Raw genomic sequence first — 7,423 nt, forward strand, 5'->3', positions numbered from 1 at the left:
AAAGCTAAGCAGAATTTGTGAGACAAGAAACGTCCTGGGTGAACCCGTGCTGAGAAAAAGAATGAATTAAGTTGAATGTTTCAAGGCTTCTGATTTTTCGTAGCAATAACTGATACTTTCCTTTTTCAGTTGGCATCAGAGACTAATGGGGCGGTAATTTGATGCAATTGATTTATCACCTTTTAATCGGAACTACATTTGCAATTTCCAAGCTTTACATGCTGTTGATTCTATTAAATAAATAAAACTACTTGCTAATGGATTACTCAACTCATCTCTACATTCTTTTTAATGTTAACATACCTTAAATCTGGACCAGAGGAATTTATGAAACTTCAGTTTGTTAATTACTTTTAGCACATAGTTGCTAGTAATATTGATATTCATCAACATATTTTCTATACTGTCGTTATGCCGCATGAGCTTTGGCTTTATGCTTTGGTTTTTGTTTGTGAATAGAGCAAAAAATGACTATTTAGCATTTCTATCATCATCAGTCATTTCCTCCTGTGATTTTAAAAAGTTCTCTTATTGTCTCCCTTGTTTTATACAGGTTGATAGCTTTGAGTTGACCCTGGGTGTTTACTCACCTTGATTTATAATTTCTCTTGCTTTCTAATTTCTGTTTTTACCTGTCTTGTTAGGTTCTGATATTAACCAAGTAAGTTATTTTCTTTCTGCTTTCTATCTCTCCTTTTCTTTTCTGAAGATCTAAGAGTCTATTATTCATCCATTTTGGTTGGTTCATATCGTCTGGTGCCTTTGAGATCATGTTTGATTTGAGCATTATGGATTGTCCCAATAAATTGATGATAAGTATTGCTAAAGTCGTTGAGGTTCTCCGTCCTAAGTTGACAGTTCCGGTGTGGGGGATTAATCACTGACCATAGGTCATCCTAATCTCTCCTTAAACTACCGTAATTAGCCTCCAAAATCAGCCAAGACCAAATTACCTTCTTCTCATCATCCATATTATATTAAAATATGGCTATATGATCACTGTTTCCAGTTGTCCCAATCAACATCTTTTACTAGATTTTTCATTATTACTAGAGAACCAAATCAAAATTATTTCTACTAAACATTTATGAATTTATATAAAAACTACATAATACTTCTAGAAAATCTTCAGATTCATTACAAGTTGATTTTCCAATCAACCCTAAAAGTTGAAATCACCAAGACATACATAGTAACAACAGATGCCTTCTTTATTTCCTCCCAAGCAACCTTAACATCCTACTACCAAATTAGGAGTCATATATAACACCAATGACTCATTGTCCAATCTCTCCCAAATACTTTCATTGTCTCTATTTGTTTTAATGTTTGATTATTACAGCTTTTAATGATATACACTCCTCCCACCTTCAAATTTAAATAGGTTATACCTGGAATATGAAATTCTGCTAAAAATCTTCTGTTTGAAATTATCCATGTTTCCCATTATTCAATTATATCTATGTTCTCTTTACTAACAATGACTCTGAGCTGGTCATTTTTACACAAACTTCTACTATTAGTATAATAAACACTCAATATATTTATTCCTTTCTATCATCCATTTATTGCTTTGATGTTATTATTACTAACTATATTTTCTCATAATTATCTCCTTTATTTGCTGTTTTTTTGTTTTCATATCTTTACCATTGATGGGATTTGAACATATCAATTCACTACATCATATCTTCTCTATTTTATTCTCTTATGCCCCATCCCTTGCCACATACCATCATTACCATACCAAATTCGTGGGGTCCACAATACAGCGACAAACAGCTTACTTGTAGGGAGAAAATCACTACAATATATACAAAATTGCAGTTTACTTTCACATCAAATCACGACAATACCACTAACCCACAGAAGACCATCTGCAATATCACAAATTATAACCAATCCCAGGTTGCTGATCTGTAGACTTTTAAGCATTACCTGTTCACAAATCCTTACCCATCAGGGCCTGGGGCGAAAACCAATAATAATAATAATAATAATAATAATAATAATAATAATAATAAAGAACCATAAAGAAAAAATATATAAAAAGTGAGTAACGATATATGTATGTTGTGTTGTCAATAGTAGGCTAAGATAAACAATTGAGGCCCTGCAATTCTGTGCAAATGAGGCAAAAAGTCAGATCAGCATCCTGGGACTTGGTAACAATTTCCGTATTCCGTGATGAAGAAGACGCTGGTCCGGAAAACTGTGAGGGTGTGGGGTTTTTGATGTTTGGTTCACACTCAGGATGGAATGGAGAAAGGAAAATCACAATGTGCTCTCTATATACATGTTGTATTGGATGTACAGTGCAGCTTGGTGCTGGGAAGGCAGCATGGTTACAAGCGTGATGTAGAGAGAGCTGGTTGGTGAGAGTGCTCAGAGGACCAGCTGGTGGGTCGCCATGCTCGCCGGCGGGAGCGAGGACCGCCAGGCAGGCGGAGGAGGAGGTGTAGCTGGCTGGTTGGTGCAGGTAGAAAGAGGACAGATCACCACGAGGTCAGGTCTTAAATAGCGGGGGTAGGCGTGGCTTAGTAGTTGACCCCCGCTCCGTGATGTATGGCGGCGCTGGTTGACCTAGACCACGAGGCATACACTGGAGACTTGGTGGGGTCGGCTACTCAGCGACAAACAGCGTTTGTAGGGGAGAAATCCACTACAAGGGCAAACTTTTTCGGAGTGAGAGTTGTGAACTCTTGGAATAATCTACCAGAAAGTGTTGTGACGGCACCGAGTGTGAGCTCTTTCAAGACAAGACTTGACCAACACTGGAGCAGGTTCAGGTACATTCAGGAGCCGGTGCATGCCCAGTACTTCACAACAGTGCGTAACAGAGACGTGACCGATCGCCCAAGCGGCTAACGAGCTGATCACTGGTGAAGAGGATAAAAGTAAGAGATATGGCAGCAGAGTCTACCATTAGACAACACATTATGCTTCCAATATCTTCCCAGGTGGTAGTTCCTCCCTGTTTGGTAGCTGCCTACAACCTACTTTATGTCTTATTTACAAGCAACTGCAGGGTCTCAATTGTTTCTCTTACCTTGACAACACAACATACATACTGTATATCGTTTCCCACTATTGATGTTTTTTTTAATTATTTTATTTATTATTGTCAGTAGTAGTATTTTCGCCCCCAGGACCCGATGTGGGTCATTAACCTATGCGCGAGTGGGCTAATCCCCGTAAAAAAAAATAAATGGTTAACGTAGAACATTAAGTTATATTCAGCCAGCAAGCCACTATGGTGTCAAGGCCTAGTCCGGAAAAATAAGGTCCTATCCCAGATAGGGAAAGAGAAGGCGAATATGGTTGTTACTAACAACTTGTTAGGTGTGACCGTAAGGTTTATGTCATACTGGTATGGTTTACCACACATCACAGCCCCACCTTATGGTCATATTTTAGAATGGAGAGGTTTAACCTTTATCTTCTTCAATCTATTAAGGCCATTTAGAATATCTAATTGACTAACCCTAACATCAGCAGAGTTTTCACAAGCAACAGAATAGTGTGTCATTTTCCAATATAGACACTTAAAACAGACATCCCTCACCATTCCACTGGGTGTGTTTCACAGCGGCAGTTTCCTCCATTCTTATGTACTGCGATTTATCCGCTTTCTACTCCTTTGAATTTATTGTGTGCCCCTTTCTTAATTCGACAAAGAATATATATATATATATATATATATATATATATATATATATATATATATATATATATATATATATATATATATATATATCAGGAAAGTATTCAACATAGAATGAACTTTTAATATTTTGTTTTGCTAATACAGTACAGTACGAGTGGAAAAAAGCGCTTAGCATGCAGAGAAAGCATTGCAGTACTTAGAAAATATCACGCCAAATTTTTTAAAATAAACATGAATAAAAAATATAAGAACTTTTCAGACGAAGAAAAAAAGGAAAGTTGACAAAATTGATTAATTGGCAATTCATGTCGCCTCCCCAGTTGATTTTCAACTTGAGCTCAATGACCTGGCAATGTGACCGTTGCTTTTGGAGCAGTTGAAGTAAAAAAAAAAGTAAAAGAATTCAGTGAAAATATCTAGTTTTATGCTTCTCTTATTTTTTCAAACTTAAAAGCCTATGACCGAAATTATGTTTGTGACATTTTTAATGATGAAACATAATAAACCAAAACTTAGAATAAGATCTGCGATACTTACTGACCACCTTGAAGCAGTACTCAACACAGCAACAATGGTGAAAACGCCCAGGATCAACAATTTGTTTAACGCATATCAGCGCAATTATTTTTACCATTGAACGAGCGTTTCGCATTATCAACATTTTGAATGACTCATCAAATATGGAATAAATATTTAGCATATTTTTTTTCCATGCAACAAATGTACATTAACAAATTTCAATTTTTTTTCCATGGAGCGAACTTCTCACTGTAAATGTACATGATGAATAAATGTCTGTACAATAATTTGATGTTATTTAATCTAATTTTTAACCGATATCAATTATGTATCATTTATTTCCTATATGTAGTACAAATAAAAGACATGAATTGGAGTAATATCTCGCAATTTATATAAACAAGAGCGAGGCTCGCAAAGCTTACCTGATGATGTAGCCTGCCATCCAAAATAATTACCCATCCTTGGGTTAAGGTCAGGTCAGCAAGGGATTCAAAATTGGCGATGAACACAGGTTCCAAGAACAGTATGGAGCGACCTCTACACCTTTGAAATACTGTATATCCTTAAAATTTGTGATATTTATTCTGGCAGCACAGTACTGAGATTTATTATAACTATTGATATACCCACCCAAAGTGGTGTATAACAAAGCCACATTTCTTAGTGATGGAGCCTGGTTTTCATATTCTTTATGTTAATGATTTAATGATACCGTTCAAGATTAATTTAGATTTTTCTCCTGAACACACACACACTTTTTTTCCTCTTCGCCACTGAACGACTGTTTAGCCGCCTGTGCAGTCGGTCACGTCTCTGTTACACACTGTTGGAAAGTACTGGGCATATACTGGACTTAGAATATACGCTTCCAAGCCTAGTGGGAGACTTTTTGTAAAACAAAAATGGGCGGTTATAAAAGATAGAAATAATTTTGAAGTCATAAAGTACGTGAAAAAATTACGTTGCAATTATCATAAAAGATGACACTGGTATATCAGCAGGGTGTTTCTAGGGTTCGGCTTTTAGATCTGATCTGAATTACAAGAAAAAACCCTGAACATTATCGAGTGTTCCAGAAACACAAACTAACCAGTGATACCATTTATCTGGTCATCAGTCGATTATTACAATCAAATTTACAACAGGCCAAAAGCAGCAGTAGCATCCCCTCGAGGTGCCATATTTTGTTACTTATCAAATACTTCGGATTAATATTATACAGTTAGAAATCATGTTAGGTATTACAATATTTAAGGTTCCGGAAAAACAAAGCATTTTGTGGTTCACTTTGTTGAATGACTTTGTATTCGTACAGTGTTTATGAGTTGGCTGAACCAATGTGGACCTGTTGCTGGATTATAATTTTACTGAATATCTATTTATTTACAATATACTGTATAAGTTATACTCAGAACATTCCGATGTAAGGGGAAGCGACTATAGTAGTTCAGTATTCCTATAAAATATACAATGCGAAAATGATAACATCTAGCTTAATAGTAACGGAGGCACGCGAATTCGTTTTACTTATGAATGAATGATTAGAAGGAATGAGAGCGATAGTGATCAAGATTCAAGAGACAAGAACAAGTGTGGTGGTCGGGTAGGAGTTACGCCACCGTCCAGCCCGCTACACACAACCTCCCACAAAATCAATACGACAGCATCACCCTCCCTTGGTCCTGCCTGTGACACGCGAACACTATTTCTTTTACCACAACAAAACCACTCAATAATAATATATTTACCTACACTTTCCGTGTTAGCCCCTGTCACACCAGTGCCTGCATGTGTACGAGAACCTACACCCTGACGGTACACAAATATAACACGACCGACTACCCCAGTGTACCATACGGGGCTTTTAAATACGTATAACCTCACATGTCCTACCAAACTCATAACATTAATTATACATACCCATTGTCAATCAGGATGTAATTGACACGTCACGACGTACTAATGAGAATTTTAATCTTCCTCGATTGGCCTCCGCAGACGACGATTTACTATATAGTAATATTTCACTGATCCAATGCATTTCAGATAAATATTCCGTAATCCAGTTTCCTCGCACTTACCACACGTATCACATGACTGAAATACACTAATGGTATCTACAAACTGGGGAGTAGGAACGGCTTACCTCTACTCGGAGCTTCACAGTTCTGGCGATCCCCCCCTTGTCCGACTCCACCAAGGTCGATTGTGACGTGGGAAACTGACTCTAGGGTGAGGGCGTCACAAGGGCGGGACCCCGGTGCTCAGGGCAGCCGCCGCCTGCCAGAAATAGCGTCGTCTGCTGTGCGCCTGCTCCTGCTGCTGCTCTCTCAACAAGCATTTTCTCTTTCATTTCGTCGTTGTACGTTTTCTCTGACACTTTAGGGGGAAACACTTTTTATGCAATAAATGATCAATACTTCTGCTTCCGTGCTAGTTATGTTGCGTTTTTGTTCTTCAAAATAGTATCAATCAGGTTTATTAGTAAATCAGTGTTCTAAAATATGAAAAGGCTAAGTTTTAGTTTCGGTCATCCGGGAAATGTTGGGAATTTAACTATTGGAATTAGTAGTTGAGACAATTCTAAGACACTTCTTCTATGACTTTATCCCTCGCAAATGACTTGACCTAACCTCCTAACTGGGAAATGTCAAAAATGAAAAGTGCCTTAGAATTGTCTAAACTACTGATTCCAATAGTTAAATTCCCAAGATTCCCCGAATGATCAAAACTAAAGTAAAACCCATAAAAATTAAAATACATTATAACAAATTGCTATAAACTTTTAATCCGCATAAAAAGACCATCCCTTTGCATGTAAAGATATTTTACCATATCAACAGAAATATAATGACTGGAAGTTACTAGTTAAATACAATAAATATTGCTTACCGAGCAGATTTCAATGACTTGTTTGTTACCTAGGAAACTGAATGGCACTGTGGTACTGTTGTGGATTCCTCCCCTACAAGCACGAACCTTCTCGAATTCCCCAGCCTACGCCTCCAGCGCCGCCCACGGAGCGGGGGTCAACTATCTACCCACGCCTACCCCCGCCTTATAAGGCCTGACACCGCTGTTACCACCCGCTTTACTACCCAGTGCCACCAGCAAGCAACACCTCCTCCTCCGCGCCAACCGTGCGGCTGCCGCTCCCGCCAGCGACCTTGGCGTCCCTCAAGCCGCGTGCCCTCACTCTGGGCATCCTTGTAGTGGATTTCTCCCCTACAAACA

General features: G+C 38.0%; 1 long non-coding RNA gene across 1 annotated transcript in view; it reads right to left on the minus strand.

Annotated features, from left to right (window-relative positions):
• LOC121858305 overlaps positions 1-6,434 on the minus strand; it is a 52,853-nt gene extending 46,419 nt beyond the window's left edge. Inside the window, exon 1 of the long non-coding RNA XR_006087413.1 lies at positions 6,336-6,434. This is a non-coding gene — a long non-coding RNA (uncharacterized LOC121858305). The remainder of the gene's footprint in view (positions 1-6,335) is intronic.
• Positions 6,435-7,423: the final 989 nt, after the last annotated feature.

Source organism: Homarus americanus, unplaced genomic scaffold (assembly GCF_018991925.1).
Source record: "Homarus americanus isolate GMGI-L3 unplaced genomic scaffold, GMGI_Hamer_2.0 scaffold57980, whole genome shotgun sequence".
In the NCBI taxonomy this organism is placed as follows: domain Eukaryota; kingdom Metazoa; phylum Arthropoda; class Malacostraca; order Decapoda; family Nephropidae; genus Homarus; species Homarus americanus.